Raw genomic sequence first — 17,767 nt, 5'->3', positions numbered from 1 at the left:
GGAAAAGGAGAGTTTGGCAGCTGTCTGGGCCTGCGAACATTTCCACAATTTCGTCATTGGCAAAAAGTTTACGCTCATCACTGATCACCAGGCCCTGTTGTCCCTGTTTGGGAACCCTCACACCAAGATGCCCCCTAGGATCGAGAGGTGGGGCATCCGCCTGCAAGAATACAACTATGACATAGTACACCGCCCCGGGGGTGACCTCAACCCCGCTGACTACTTATCACGACACCCCGTCGGGGCGCCAGTGACCCGGGAGGGTGACGTCGCCTACGTACAGTTCATCTCCACCAACTCACTGCCACCCGCGATGTCCCTCGAGAGAGTTGCAGCCGCATCGGCGGCCGACCCGACCATGGCCCTCGCCATCAGCCTCACCTCCGCCAACAAGTGGCACGACCACCGCAGAGCGACGCTGGCGCACCCGGGGGTATGCAAACAGGAAATTGAGCGGCTGGCCAGGATACACAGGGAGCTGGCTGTGAAGGACAACGACATCCTCCTCAGAGGGTGCAAGATCGTCATCCCCGCCACACTACGGAACGAGGTCGTGCACATAGCACACGAGGGCCACAGGGGCGCGGACAACACAAAGAAACAGCTGAGGTGCCATGTCTGGTTCCCCTTCCTGGATACGGCAGTAGAAGAATGGGTGAGAAACTGCCATGCATGTCAGTGCACTGCCCCTCCAGAACACCCTCCCCCGCTACAATATACACAGATTCCAGAACGCCCGTGGGAGCGCGTAGCAATGGATTTTTACGGGCCGACGGAAGTTGGCGATTACCTCCTGCTTCTCATAGACGAGCACTCAAGGTTCCCGATAGTCAAATCCGTCACCGCCACTGCATTCCCACAGGTAGCGGCGGTGATAGAAGAGGCATTCAGCGAGTGGGGGATCCCGAAGATGGTCAAATCTGACAATGGACCGCCATTCTGTGGCCACGAATTCAGGACACTAGCAGAACACCTAGGGTTTAAACACATGAAGGTGACCCCTCGCCACCCACAAGCGAATGGCATGGCCGAACGCTTCATGGCGTCCATCAAAAAAAACACGACAAAGAGCCATGCTGGAGGCAGTCGATCCTCACCAGGCGTTGTGCCGACTCTTAAGGGATTATAGAAACACCCCACACGAAGCCACGAACAAGACGCCTGCTGAACTAATGCTTCGATACAAGGTGAGAACCCGCATACCTCACAACTTGTCACCGGAAGAACCGCCTGACATAGAGGTGCTCCAAAAGGATGCAGAGGTAAAAGAAAAAGCGAGATGGGACACTGACTCACGCCGCCATGCGACGTTGCCAGACTTCCACGTAGGGGACGAAGTGCTCGTACAACAACCAACCCTCAGGAAGACAGATCCGCGGTTTGCCCCAAGCCCCATGAGGGTAACCGCAGTCAACGGCACTATGGTGACAGCGGAGGACCAACATCGAGCTGTCACCAGGAACTGTCAACACTTCAAACACTACAACAGACGAGAGGGATCAGGAGGGCCCCAAAGGTCTGTCTCTCCAGAACCTCGAGAGCCGCGGGATGACCCGTGGATTCCCCCGGGAAGAGACCCGGACGAGCTGAGTCAGGAAGAAGGTGCCCCGGAAACCCCGGGACCAAGCGCCCTTGACGAGAGGCCTCGGAGAGTCGTCAAGAAGCCGGTGAGACTAGTTGAAGAGTGTTGACTCTGATGTTTGGACATATTGTTCGGGGGGTGGTGTTGCCAGGCACTCGAGAGTTAATGAGTGCAGCCCCCGCCGTTGGGGAGGCGGAGTTATTGTATTGGGGAGCGGGAAGGAGAAACGGGGAGTTCTGGGTAAGGCGCGAAGGCGCCAGTTCCTGTTAGAGATGAGATGAATAAAGAAGTTGCTACATCCACTCCGTGTGCGCGTCCTCCTTACTGGCCCTTCTGAGAGGGAAACAGAGACCATAGCTCTTGGCGGGTGTCACCCGCCTTGCAAAGGGCTGACTCACCCGCCAAGCCTCCTGCACTCCCATTCATTCCAATGGGCGTCTCACCCGCCAAAAACAAAATCGGGTGATTTCACCCGCCTTTGCAAGGCAAATGGTTGAGAGCTATGAGAGACGTAGCCACAGAATGGCGAGGCCACACTTTGAAACTAGTTGGATATTATCATTTTCAATTACTGGAAGAAGAGGACGTGCTTTAGATGTTTGATGTTCATTGTAACCAAATATTTTTGTGAAGAAAACATGTTTGTGCACACGTATTGACATAATACTTTTACAGCGTATTAAATTATATCAATTACTTAATGTGAGTATAATTGTAAAAATGCAATGTTTAATTGACTTTCTTTTGTTAATTGGTTTTGTATTAAAATGATTTGGGCGCACACAAGCGAGGTACCAGGAAGTACCCTCTTGGCTTCACTCTCTGCTCCTCCTTGCCTTGGATATTGGACCTGCTTCTTTTGATCGACAGTGTTACTTTGAGCGTTTTAGCTCATTCACCAACGGAGCGCCGCTTTTTGCCTGAGTTTCCATAAAAGGCGAATCTCGCGCACGCGCACCCAAGCGAAGTACCCGGAAGTACCCGATTGGCCGCACTCTCTGCTCCTCCTTGCCTTGGATATTGGACCTGCTTCTTTTGATCGACGGTACAGACTTGTACTCTGTGGATGCAATTGAACCTTGAGACTGTATTGGAAGACTTAAGCATTAATCTTCATTTTCTTTTTTTATTTAGGTGTTACCCGGAAGTACCTGCTTGGCCGCTTTTCCGCGCTTGTTGCGTGGTTACGGTCGGGTGGCTCTTCTGTTGCGGTGCTCTTGTTTGGAGTTTTGGGGCTCCGTGCCTTCGCAAGCAAAACCACTCTGCCTTAGGTGAGTGTTTCCGATACATTCTGCTTTAATCCTACCTCACGTTTGCCTGAAAGATGCAACAAGGCATACTTACTTTAGGAACTGGGATGCCTCCCCCCGCCATTATACTTGCGAATGTGCAACTAGGTTCACCGGTTGCACTTTGCAAACGGAAGGGTGTGACACAATCCTGCTCCACGCCACTAATCCGCTCTACAAAAAAACAAATGCTCTTGTTGTTTAAGGCAACCTCAAATACGGACATTCGGTCCTTTTATAAGGATGCAGAGCCAAGTGTACGATCTCTTTCTCCTGCTATCAGTGCGTTATTGAATCACTTGCAAAACTCACATGCAGCTTCTATTTTATCGTCCATGGACCAACTGACTGCAAGCGTTAAAACCACTTCCATCTACAGTCTCTCCCCGCAATGTGCTGCCACTGAGTCTGCAACCTCAACGGACAAGCTTTCTTTACCGCATGTAGTTAATTCCACTCATAATAAACTCAACAGTTCTCTGACTGATAGTGCTTTATTAAACAATGCACTTACTGCTCCGGCCTTATTGGCCTATTCTAACTCAGACCCTCTGGCGCCAATTGGCATGCCAGTGATTGACTTGGAGTTGAATGGCTCGTGTTTCTCTGTCCACGACTCTTTTCACAACCTTTCTAGATGCCTTTAAGCCCCTTCCCAAGCTGCAAACCCAAGTCCAAAAACGTCAAAGCTGTCAAAATCTCCTCGACCAAAACCAAACAATTTTTTTAATCTATCACTCAACCTAAAAGAGCCTTATCTACAACCCTACAAGCTGTCACACAGAAGTATGCTCGTTTAGCCGTGACAAGAAGTTGCAAACCAATATCAGCTAAACCTAATATGGCCATTCTTCCCTATGCTCCATTTGACCAACTGTTTGCTGCGGCATCTGTAGCCACCAATGATGTGGAAGTTGCCCAGCCAACACCATGTGAGGACATTACTCCATCTGAGATTCTTCCTCTCAACAAAAATTCACCCCAAAGTATAAACGACTTTACAGACAAGAAATACGGAAAGCAGTCGACACTTACATGGCTGCTCAACCAGCACAAAAATATATCTCACAATCTTTGGTTCCCAAAGAGTCTTAGGTGTCTCCCATGCAACTAGTCCTCATCTCATGGGTGAGTTCATGTGCCGCTGCATCATACAAAGGTGAGCTCCCCACATTACAAACTGGTTCTTCACGTCACTCCCTTATTACTTCTAAGGCAACCACAGATGCCTCTAGCCCACACATAGGTGAGTCTTGCTTCATCCGTAAGTAATATCTCTTCAATTGCCTCATCCCAAAAGATATCTCGCACACATGATTCGGCCTCACAACTACATGAAAGCTCGCCCACTTTAGCTTCTCTTACACCTGAGATATTACGTCTGATTCTATTCGAAAAATAATTGAGATATACGAAACCCCTCATTGGCAAAACCCAGCAGGAATCCCCCATTCTCTTCCTTGCCTAATAACCAAATGACTCGTTCCACTAACGTCTAGATTCTGATCATCCAGCAAGCTCAGTCTCGTTGCTTAGCTGGAATTCAAGGGGCTTCAAGCACCTGCTCAACAATTATTCTTTGGAGATCAACCACCACAATGTGATTTTTCTCCAGGAAACATGTCTTAGCTCTCTTCCTATTTGGGACAATCACGATGTATATTTGAATTTGGCATCCAAAGCCTTGCAAGGTCGTCCAACCTCAGGATTACTAATTGCCATAAAAAACAATCACACATCTCGACTGAGCCGAGGGCGTCCCCACATGCTTTTATTCAGATGATAAAACTTCATCTCTATGGGACAACCTATGCACTGGTGAACGTTTACTGGAACCCTTTGGAGATTTCCGACAAATGATTTCTCAAAGATCTCAATGCCATGATGGATCGTATATCTTTGGATCCCAAAGTTTCAAAAACAATAATTGCGGGGGATCTGAACTTGCATTGGGGGTCATTCCGAGTGGGGCGGTAAGGGTTAACGGTCACCGTTAACGAAACCGGTGCCGTTAAACCCTTACCGCCCTATTCTGAGTTCCCTTTGCGGGTTGGTACTTAACGCCTGCTTTTTGCAGGCGTTAAAAAACCAACCCGCAAAGGGACCTAGGAGCTAATTACGGCACCGTAATTTACGGTGCCGTAATTAGCGCCTTCCCCATTCCCATTGAGCCCTATGTGGCAAAAATGGGAATGGGGAAGGGCCCTTGGTGAATGGGGAATTACGGACCCCGCCAACCTTGGAATGGGGCGGTAATTCTGCCATTCACCATGGCGGAGTCGGAAAAATAACGGCGTCAACCAAGGCGCTAATAGCGCCTTGGTTAACGCGAGGGTCGGAATGAGGCCCATTGTATCAGCCCAAATCCCACCCATTTCGTGGGAAGATTGTCCAAATTGCATAAATTTGTTAAAACTTGTAGGGCCTCATTATGACATTGGCGGAATGGGTTAACGGGTGCCGCTAATGGATGCAGACCCGTAAAACCCATTCTGCCTCATTACGAGGTCCCCTCGCGGGATCCGGTAAGAACGCCTGGTACAACCAGGCGTCCTTAACGGGTCCCGCGAGGGGCCAGGGAGATAACAACGGGCCGGTCGTAATCGGCCCGTTGTTAGCTCTCTGCACCCATTCCCGTTGAGCCCTATGGGGGCTCATATGGTAATGGGGAAGGTCTGGGCCCAGGTTCCCTGAAGGAGGAATTACCGGGCCCTCCAAACTCGAAATGGCCCGGTAATTCCCCATTCAGGGAACTCGGACCCAGTTTTGGTGGCAGCCATGCCCTTATTAAGGGCATGGCTACCGCCAAAGCCGTAATGAGGCCCTAGTCTTCAGAGGCTAAATGGCTCTTTCAAGGCTGACTACCACCAAATCCCACCTGGCACAGGGGAAAAAGTATAGTAATCATTGGGGGTCATTCTGAGGTGGGCGGTAAGGGTTTACGGTCCCGCTAAGGGACCAGGGCGCTAATAATGGGCCCGCTATTTGCAGGCCCGTAATTAGCGCCTTCCCCATTCCCATTAAGCCCTATAGGGGCTCAAATGGGAATAGTGAATGGTTTACTGAATGGGGACTTACCGGGTCCTCCAAGGTCGGAATGACCTGGTAAGTCCCCATTCAGCCAGACCGGATTCGGACCCAGTTTTGGAGGCAGCCATGGTGCTAATAGCTAATAGCACCATGGCTACCTCCAAACCCGGGTCCGGTCTGGCTGAATGGAGACTTACTGGGTCATTCCGAGGTAAGACCCCATTCAGTAAACCATTCCCCATTCCCATTTGAGCCCCCATAGGGCTCAATGGGAATGGGGAAGGTGCTAATTACGGGCCCGCAAATAGCGGGCCTGTAATTAGTGCCCTGGTCCCTTCTCCCAGAGAGTCCCTCAATCATGGAAGCATTCGATAGTTCTTCCTATTTACAAAAAAGGGGACCGATCTAAACCGGATAGCTACCGGCCAATCGCTTTATTGGAAGCTCCGGGAAAGATCTTTTGTCGTATAATTCTTCGTGATCTAAACAAATGGTCCTTGGCCATGAACTTGAGAGATCCCTTTCAATCCGGCTTTGTAGCAGGCTTAGGGACCTCACTTAATCTCAGCGCCTTGAACATGATTAAGTCATCTTTTGCCGCTCAGAAACAGCCACTATATCTAGCTTTTGTGGATTTCCGCGTGGCCTTTGACTCCATTGATCGCTTATTACTGTTTGAGAAACTCTCACGCTACAAATGTCTAACTACACTCCTAACTCTAATTAAACTGTTGCACACAAACATGACAATGCAGGTGAGACTCTCTCTGGAGGGGCTTCTGTCCTCCAGTTTTTCAACCAAATGTGGCCTCCAACAGGGGTGTATCTTTGCCTCCATCTTGTTTAACCTGTTTATTCTTGACATGCCCGAAACCTTCATTACCATCATGTCTGATGCCCCAAAATTAGGCTTACAACGTATTATATGGCTCTTATATGTGGATGATCTCGTCCTACTATCCCAGACCCTGATAGGACTTCAAAATCTTCTGGATGGTTTGGACAAGTATGCTCATGATAACAATATGCTTATAAATGCAGATAAGACACAAATCGTTGTCTGCAATGGTTCCACGAGAAAAACAACCTGTTCCAAATTCAAGTGGGTGTTACAATGTGCTGAACTCAAGATAGTCACGCAGTACAAATATTTGGGGGTGCCATTTACCAACTCGTTGTCAGATGCCATCTTTGACCAGTCCATCGATGTAAAATTGTCAACATTGATCTCACAGGCCAAGCTTCTAATGTATACATATGACAAATGTTCTTGTAAACATGTGATGATGTTCTTCCAACAAAAAGTTGTACCGATTTTACTTTATGGGATTGAAACAAGAGTCCCACGAGCACAAAAGTACTGGGATCTCCTTGATGCTAGATTTTCGGGGCATGTCCTCAAACTTCCAAACTGTTCGCCTCTTCCTATCATAAATTATGAATTAGGTTCCCTTTCCTTACAGGTTCATGTCCTCTGGAAAATGGCCACATTGCTACGTAAATGTCTCCTAGGGCTTAGTTCAAATAATATCTTGAGTGCTGTTGCTTACTATCTCTTGGAATCTGACCATAATTTTCTAACTAAGTGGAGATCCTGTATATTGAATGCTCTATCTGATGCTTATAAAACCTTAGATCTTCTACTGCAGAACCCTCTGCTAGCTAAGAACAAACTTTTTGAATTCGATTGGATCAGCAACCGTGTTGAATGTGACTCCCTCCAAGATTTCATTGGGGCTCCTCTTTTGTCACAAACATTTTCGTAGCATGGCAGATTATTTGGTAAAGTGCCCAGCCCCACACATCCATTAGAAATTTATCCACTTTAGGCTTAACCTATGGCCTGTTGGCAAAAAGGTGTCAGATTCCAAGTAATCAGAACTTGTGTTGATTTTGTGCGGACCACTTGCTACAAGAAACTTTGCAGCATTTGATTGTTGATTGCCCAGACTTGGCAAGTAAACGACAACTATATATTAAGAATGTGATTTCCATTTATCGACCTCTAGATTTCAAAACCATATGGAACCTCATATTCTCTAACTCTAAACTTACTGTAAAAAATGCTATAGTTCATGTTCTAGATGCAATTTATCTGTTTTAATTGAATGCCTCATTGTATTGAGCCTATATCAATAGGATAATATGCATCATTCCTGCTTGATTTGTGCTATTATGAGCACACCGACTTATTAAGTGCTTAGTATGACACTAGCATGTCCTAACTGCTGGCTTTTTCTTTCACTGTCAATTGGTCAATGTCTTGTGGGGTTGGATTTAATTTCTTTTGAAGATGATTTGTCATCCTTGTAAATCTTGTGGGTCAATTTTGTGATAGAATTATTTGGCATCAAACTCAAGCTCTCAGGGAGAGATATTACTGATATTATGATCTTGCTTATCATTTTATTTCATTGTATTTTATAATATGTTTATTTTGAAAGGTTGATACTCTCAGCCATCCCAAACAAAATATATATTTTGAGCTGCAATAATATTGATGGCCATTTTTTGTGAGGCTTTGCTATTTGATTTTTTTTATTATTGTTAATGAAAGGTATTTTTTTACCAACATAAACATTATTTGTTTTCTAAAAAATCTAATTTTTAAATGTTTGGTTTATTGCAAGGATCTGCTTTTGATGCCATTCCCCAGGCTTCTATTTCTTTCCACTTTCCTTGCAGCTTTCTTATACTTTCAAGTTGCTGCTTGCAACCACCGTCCAGTTGCTGCCTCGGTGCCGGTAATTCTACAGGCGCCGTTGTTACCATGCCGCCACATTATGAGCACTGCTCGCGGGTGCCACTGTGCACGACTGGTCAGACCCGGCGTGCAGAGCGGCACCCGAGAGCAGTGCTAGATGGTAGCAACGGTACCATTATGGACGGTACCTCTGCTACCATCCTCCCCATTGAGCCCTACAGGGCTACAGGGCTCAATGGGAATGGGGAATCATTTTTTCCAGAGCCCAGAAAAGGGCAATAAACGGGTCCGCCAAAGTAGGCATGACCCGGTTATTGCCCTTTTCTGGGCTCCAGAAAAACAATCTTTACCGGCAGCAGCCGTGCCTGCCTCGTAATGAGGCTCTCTCTCTCTCTCTCTTTCTCCCTCTTTTTCTCTCTCTCTCTCTCTCTCTCTCTCTCTCTCTCTCTTTCTCTCTCTTTCTCTCTCTCTCTCTCTCTCTCTCTCTCTCTCTCTCTCTCTCTCTCTCTGTCTCTACTAGGACAGTGGTAACTGGAAAAGTAGATGCTAACAGAATTACTGCCTATTGTTCCAGTTCGCCTGATTATGAATTTCACACATAGCTGGAGGTATTGTTAATCAATGAATAGTTAGTTTACTTTGGAGAGAAACAGGCAAACCATAAAATTTACATGCAATAAAATCATATACAAAAGTCTTGTTTTTAAAATAAAAATCACAATAAAACATTAAAACATTACACTGAAAAGAAAAGAAAAATATATAAAAACATAAAAATATTACTTCAAAAAAAATGGCACAATTGCTCTCGATTGAAGTACTGTCTCTGGTAATACTCCAATCCCAAATTAATTCGTATTGGACTTCAGAATGGGGAATATCTAAAACTCAAAATCCAGCCACTATTTACCAGGGGACATTGGTGTTAAAGGTAATTTAGTTTGACAGCGTTACATTTATGGGGTAATTCATAGAATTTCGCACAAAAGTGGCGCACGCGGCTGGCGCACAGTGTTCCCGTGCGATAGACTACGCCAGCCGCGTGCGATAAAATCCATTTCATCGCACAGCGTATTCATGGATTTTAGCCTCCAAAACCAGCCGTGGCGCAGAGTGGCGCAGCGACCCTGCAGCAGCGCCAGTTACGTCCCCAAGAACGCCCTCGCGCAAGGAAAATCCATCAAAATTCCCAATACAGCACAAAGGGCTGCGCTACCCCTGGACCAGTTTATAGGGCTGCCAAACAGCAAACACCAATCGGGGAATGTGTATTTCAGGGGAGCGCGGGAAGTTACACACGCGATTCAGGCAGGGTACGTGTATTTCAGGGGTGCGCGGGAAGTTTCACCCGCGATTCCAGCGGGGTACGTGTATTTCAGGGGTGCGCAGGAAGTTTCACACGCGATTCCAGCACGGTACGTGTATTTTAGGGGTGCGCGGGAAGTTTCGCACGCGATTGTGCTGGGTACGTGTATCTCAGGGTTGCGTGGGAAGTTCCACACGCGATTGGGCTGGGTACGTGTATCTCAGGGGTGCGTGGGAAGTTCCACACGCGATTGGGCTGGGTACGTGTATTTCGGGGTGTGCGGGAAGTTCCACATGCGATTGGGCTGGGTACGTGTATTTCGTGGTGCGCAGGAAGTTCCACACGCGATTGGGCTGGGTATGTGTATTTCGTGGTGCGCGGGAAGTTACACACGCGATTGGGCTGGGTACGTGTATTTCAGGGTTGCGTGGGAAGTTACACATGCGATTGGGCTGGTACGTGTATTTCAGGGGTGCGCAGGAAGTTCCACACGCGATTGGGCTGTGTACGTGTATTTCGGGGTGCGCGGGAAGTTACACACGCGATTGGGCTGGGTACGTGTATTTCAGGGGTGCGCTGGAAGTTCCACACGCGATTTGGCCTGGGAGAGTGGGTTTCGTGTATTCCTGGGGTGGGCGGGAAGATTCCCAGGGTCGCCTACAACGCCCCAAACAAGACGGTCCAATCCAGACACACGAAGCAGGCGTACATCGACCCGCGCAGCATAAAAGTGCGCACAAACACCAAACAAGCTCAGACGCCAGGATGAATATGCCATTCCTAGCAGCAGTGGCTGTGGGATACCGCAGGAGGAGGAGGAGGATAGTCAGGGCCAGAATCTTTACACCCAGAACCAGCCTTTTTGGGATGCCTGATGACCAGGTGTATGGGAGGTACATGTTTCCACCTCACATAATACTCGACCTGGTCAGTGAGTGGGAGGATGACCTCACATCACCCACCCTCTGCTCCCAAGCACTCACCCCCCTGGAGAAGGTCCTCAATGTACTGCACTTCTTGGCAGTGCCATATTTGGGGGGTGTCACAGGCCACACAGTCACGGTGACTACACCAGGTGTTGGCCATCATCACTGCACGCCCATCAGTCCGCAGGCACATATACCTGCCTAGAACACCTGCAGAAAGGCAGGCTGCCGCCCAGAATTTCTACCGCGTGGCACAATTCCCCAAAGTGCTAGGTGCCATTGATTGCACCCATGTGGCTCTACGTCACCCCAGGGCATCTGAGCACATCTATAGAAACCGCAAGCACTGGCATTCCATCAACGTCCAGGTAGTATGCGATGCCAAGGGAATCATCACCTCAGTATATGTCAACTATCCAGGGTACACCCACGACAGCTTCATTTACAGAATGTCAACCCTAAAGCGGGACATGGAAGCTGGGCGGCATGGCGATGCATGGCTGCTTGGTGAGTATAAATGCCACTGCACATGCATGCATGTCAGATACAGAGCAATGTCATTACCCCACTAATGATACCCATCACCACTTCCCCAGGGGAAAGTGCCTATCCTCTGAGCACCCACATGATGACGCCAATCCGGAACCCCAACACGCCTCCCGAGGTAAGATACAACACAGCCCATATTGCAACCCGGGGCATAGTGGAGCACACATTCGGAGTGCTCAAGTCACGCTTTCGCTCCCTTGACCGTTCTGGCGGGTAGCTGTTATACGCTTCCCCAGTAGTGTGCAGGATCATAGTGGCAGCATGTTTTCTGCACAACGTTGCAACATGCCGGAGCCTGGCTGTGGACATGGTGGTGCCCCCACATCCCCAACCACATGCACACCCACATGGGAGGGGAAAGGGCACGGGGTGAGGCAGCCCGTACGCAGCTGGTGGCTAATTACTTCACATAGAAATCACACCCCTGTGGAGTGCAGACAGCCCTGGCACATACCATCTGACAATCAATGATGCCTCAATCTGACAATGATGACGAATGAAGGGACAGTCAACTGTCACAACCATAGCAGCCTGAGATTGGTCACCTGGAAGTGTTACAATGTGTGCATCCCTACCTACACAAACACCACCAATGCAGTGTCATCAAAAGACACACTTCTATGCAGCAAAAATGAACACCCACTTGCAAAATACAACATGAGAACAGTGCCATGTCACTCAACCCCTCCCCGGCACTGCCACACAACACACCATGGCATGTCATGCCATGTGAGAGCAAACAAAGTAATCCCCACAACATGACACAAGTGTCACAGAGTACAGTGTCCCTAATGGAAATTGGCCACACATGAAATGCTCACAGTAATGCAGGACCAACAGCACACATGAGCAAATATTTAGCAATAATACAAATCAGCTACACAACATCAAACCTACCATAAACATGACAGTACAAATTTTAAAAAATTGGTAGTCACACTACCTGATAATGCCAGCACTCCGACCACTTCCAACTGTAGTGTTGCCGCCACGCAAAAGTGGAGGTGCACTGCCTACAACATGGACTCCATCTCCAAAGTAGAGGGCCTTGTGAAGAAATGATTAATGGACTTGCAAATCATGAGGATGAGATGGATGCAGAGGCACATCTCAATACACCATGCAGTGTACAATACAACAACAACATGCACTAGGAATGTATACACAGTATTGACTACAGACTGCCCACACAGCACATGGGAGTCCAACGTCACTGTGTAAGTCAATGTCACTTGGGCACACCCTTTGCAAGCCCATGGAAATGGGAAGCAGGAGGGGTGTGTGTCTCACAAACCCAAGCATCTAACCCAAATTCAGGACAAGCCTGCATGTGCCCAGCCACAATACAGCGGATGCCCACGGGAGCCACACAAGGCAACACACTGTTTAAAAAATCAAAAATCAAAAATGGCCATGTATGGGCCAGGAGGGGGTGGGGAGGCCACCCAGGAGGTCCGAGGACAGGGTGCACACCAAAACCCACCTGTGTGGATTCTGCGAGAAAAAAAAAGCACCTCCATGGGTTCATGGCCTGCACGGCTACCCTATTGTGGGAGAATCGCTGCTGTCGCTCTCCCCACCCTCTGCAGCTGCATTAGGAGGTGGTGTCACTATGGGAGGCAGCCCACGCAAAGCCCTTGTCTGGTCCTCCATGGCAGCAAGCATGCGGGTGTGGAATGTCTGGTTCTGGAGGATTATCGTGCGGAGGTCCCCGTGCAACAACACACGGGATGCCCGGACCTCCTCCCAAGTTGCCTGCATCTCAGTTGAGAGCGTACTTGTGAGTCGCCCCAGCTGCTCTTCTGTCCTCGTGTCAGTTGAAGCCTCAAGCTCAACAAGAATCACCATGAGGTGACGGAGTTTGACCCTCAGGGCTTCCCTGTGGCCCTGGGACTCTATAGAAATGGCTTCCCGCAGAGTCTCCAGTGCCGCCCGTCTGTCCCTGTTGGACGCCAACATGTCCTCCCTGTGTGACTGGCAAATGGAGTCTGTTGCCTGCTGTAGTTGCTCCATCAGCCTTTCTTGGGGGACAATGGAAGTGGCCACCCTATCAATGGCCTGAGCCATCATCTCAGCTGATGCTGCCTGTTGGTTTGCCATACCGTATATGGATTGCTCCCATGTGGTATTGCCAGGTGGAGTAGGGCCACCGCGTCGGCGGGCACCATACCTGTCTGGGGCAAGGCGAACTGCGCCTTGCTGTGCTGGCACTGCCTGAGGCTGCAGGACTACATTCCCCCTCTGATCTGCTGGCCCAGGAACAGGATCAGATGTTGCGGAGTGTGACTCTGCATCCGTAACCACCAAAGGCAGACCTACCAACACTGACATCCCCATTGAGGGTCCTACCCCTGGTGCAGGTGGGTCGGACAGAACAGAATCCCTCCCAGAAACACTTACCTGCGACCGCACATAGGTCTCATCATCTGAATCGACACCTGAATGGACCTCGGGGGAGGTGCACCCAGAATTACCCCTTGAGAGAATGGTCTGCAGCAAGTGTGGGTTCTCACCCACACCACACCACGTCCCTCGCTTGGGCCTGAGACCCCTCCTGGGTCTGCACCATCTCAACAATCCCAGCAGTATCAAGTGCGTCATCCCCTGCAAAGACAAGAAAGAAAAGAAATGGGGACAGGCATTAGCACCATGGCACACAATTTGGGTTGAGAAGCAACAGAACCAGTACTTCATTGTCACATGTCCCACATGACTATAACCCTCCCATGCATGCACCATCACTGCGTATGAAGGGGAGGCAAATGGCACACATTGATGAAACCAAGATGGAAGATCAACACATTTGCTGCATGCTGGCTAGCAGTGCCATCACACATTGGCCTGTGATTGGCATGTCCAATACACATACATGACACATGCCATCAGCCAGATGGCATGTACCATAGACATGTCACACATGTGACAATAGGACTGAGAAATGCCCAGTGAAAGTGGTGGAATGCAAACAATCTGCCTGAATGAACACAGAAAAATATACAACAATGTTGTGGCAAGATGACACTTTAAGGGCAACTGGCGTAATGTTGGGCCAAATGTCTACTATTGCCAGAAGGGATACTGCAATACCCACATCCTGGTGTGCAGAATGTATTGGATGTAGCACATGGGTGACCCAAACCACTCAGACACACACACCCTCACCTGGCACTCAATCAGAAGCCCTCCCACACACACCATGCACATGGATGACACACACATGCATGTGCACTCACCAGACAATGCCTCGTAATCTGGCAGGTCTCCCACGCCTTGGATCTGTTCCTCCGTGACGTAGGTTCCAGCAACATACTCATGTGGAGTGAGTTCAATGTGATCTGCTGGAGACCCACCTCCAGTCACTAGAGTAGCGGCATGACTTGAGGCCAGCTTTTTCTTTGACCTGCGCTTCAGGTCATTCCAGCGCTTGTAGCAATCATTAGCTGTGCGCCTCACGATTCCAAGGGCACTTATAATGGCCGTGATCGTCTGCCAGTGTGCCTGACATTGAGCAGGTGTCGTCTTGCACCCTGCGGTAATCAACATCTCCCGGTCATGTGCGCACACATACTCCACAAGTGCATCACGTTCACCCTCACTGAAGCTAGGCTTCCTCGAGGTGCCGGACTGTGTAGCCGTGTCTGGGGCATCAGCCTATACTGGACGAGCACTCTTCCTCTTCTGCTTGGAAGGTGGTGGGGATGCTGAATGTCCTACGCCGCTCTGGACACTAGGGGCAGGAGCCCCGGTGGACTGTGTACTAGGAGTGTGTGAATGAACACTGAGCATGGGACTTGGTGCAGGGATTAGCTGAAGTGTGATGTAGTCAGGGGGAACGTCAGCAGGATGGACTGGGACCGACACTGTCCTGGCTGGGTGAGTGATATCTGGGGTGGATGGAGCCGCAGCTGCCCCTGCAGCCTCCCCACCCTGCCTACTTGGGGCAGCAGATGACGTAGCTGCCCCTGATCCACATGGCCTGGTGACACCAACGTGCACCGCCACACGTGGCCTAGACCTGCTGACCTGGAAGTCAGCCTGGGAGTCACCCTGTGCCAGGTCTGGTGCCACAATGGGCTGGTCCAACAAGGGCTGAGCATGGATGGTGTCAGCCATGTTACCCTCAACCGGAGGGGGCATGGGTGTCCCTGACTGGTCCTCCACACATTGGGGGCTAGGGGCACCCTGCAAGTCCCGGCCACGTCCCCTACCGTATCCACCACGCCCACCTCTTGAGGCTCGGCCACCTTTGCCACCCTTACCGCTTCCTCGCCTCCCAACCATGGCACTGATGTTGTTGTGCGTATGGTAGTTGCAGTAAACTATTGTCCTGGGCAATTGGGGGTCAAAGGGGTAGGGTAGTAGATGGAATTTGTACCCTAATGCTCTAGCAAGGCTGTATGTGACCCCTGGGGAAAGATGACGGGTCACGCAACGCACAGGCACCCCAAAAAAGGGAGATAACGGGCACGCAACCCCTCCTAGACCACCCAGAAACACAAGAATGAACGTATGCGTGTCACACGCAGCCTAGAATGACCTCTGAAGGGGTACGCTACACACGGGGCAAGCACAGATGTTAAATACGTGCGCGACTCACCGTCTGCCTGGAATAATAGCGTGAAAAAGACATGCGTGTGCGCGCAGGCAACACACCCGCCAAAAGAAGAATTGCACGCTGTCTAAGGAGACAGGACAACAGAAGAAGTGTACGCTGTTTGAGGAAACAGGGCCAGGAAAAAGACAAAAAGAGAAAAAGCTGTCAGAGGTAACAGGGAGTATGAACTTGAACTTGAAACGCTGTGAAGTAAATCGCGTGTGAACCGACAAGAAGTAAAGATTTCACCCACTCGCTCTCCACGAAAAGCACGTACAAGGAAATGGCGTTCTACACGTGCCTTTTAAACATGCCCACACGTCCAGCGTCACTTTTGCGTGTGCGTGCTAAGGCCCTATCCTCCAATTACACGAGCTGACACTCTGACGTGCAGTCATTGGACGTGTAACATGCACCCGTGTACAGGGAAATGCCCGCGCACGCACGTCACAGACGCGCCTACACGCTGGGGGCCTTTTGGCCAATGAATTTGCGTACGTGTGCTGACGCGCTTACGCGCTAAGGGCCTTTCCTCGAATTACACGCAGACATGCTGGATTTTCACGTGCCAAATCACTCTGTATCAAGCTGGCCATGTGTAAGCACACGGAAGACGATGCTCCTGCCCAGAAGGCCGAATCACTGCCCCCCAGAGCCCCGAGCACGCTCCCACCTGCCATCTGCTGCTGCCTGACTGCCTGCTGCCCACATGCCCTGCCATTTGCTACCTGCACATCAGCCAGGGGTGCTGTTGCTGTGACCACCCCTGCTGGACCCAAAGACTCCCGACTGGGATTCCATCGCTCCACAGCCCAGCCCCAGGACCCTGTTGCCCACCCACTCCTGCCTCTGGGGTTGCCATGTCGGGCACTACACCATCTGGCACCACTGGCAACCCCCAGCCAGAGAGGCGAGGGGCACCAGCTTCACTGCCACCGAAGTTGGTGTCCTGTTGGAGCTAGACCTGGGGCAGTATGATGCCCTCTTTGGAAGTTTGCGCGCCGACAAGGAAGGACGGACATCGTGACTGCCATCAACGTGGAGGGGGTGGCAGTCCGACAATTCCATCATGTCAAGAAGCGCTGGGAGGACTTCAGGTCCAGGACCCTGAACAAGGCCCGGCGCCTCTTGAAGGCAGCGGATGCTAAGGGGTGCCGGGCCACTTGTCGGAAGATCAGATGAGGGTCCTGGAACGCATATCCCCAGCCTTCCACGTCCAGGTCCTTGAGAGGCAGACTCGTCTGGAGTCGAGTGGTAAGTGTACATGCATACTGATTGTAAACTGTGCATGTGGTGGTGTGCCAGTAGTGTGCAGGTTGCACATGTGGTTTTATGGGGCCAAGTATGGGGGTGTGTGTACAGGCCCGTGAGGCTAACACATGCGAGGGCTCTCATGTGTGAGACATGGATGGTGCCTGTGTGTGTAGGCTTGCATGCCAAATGCATATGTGTGTGCACACATGTTTGAATGAATGTGTATGTAAGTAGGCATAGTCGTGATGTCACACATGGATGTTGGTTTCAGCTGCATGTATCTGCACCGTGTACATGTGCATGTGTGTGTATTTGACAAGGGTGCAACAGTGATGCAACATGGATGCATGTGACACCGGGATGTGGAAGACTGATTGGCAGATGTAACATGGATGCCGATCTCAACACTGTGACTGTTGGCGGAGGTGTACACATGCCCCAACTTCTTGTATATAGTTCTTCATTAGGTAGGGTTTTATTTCATAGGTTTCATTTAAAGGATTGGGCACATGGACCCTGGATGTTCACTTTGT

Source organism: Ambystoma mexicanum, chromosome 9 (genome assembly GCF_040938575.1).
Source record: "Ambystoma mexicanum isolate Mex_15411 chromosome 9, UKY_AmexF1_1, whole genome shotgun sequence".
In the NCBI taxonomy this organism is placed as follows: Eukaryota; Metazoa; Chordata; class Amphibia; order Caudata; family Ambystomatidae; genus Ambystoma; species Ambystoma mexicanum.
Note: the sequence above shows the minus strand (reverse complement) of the source record.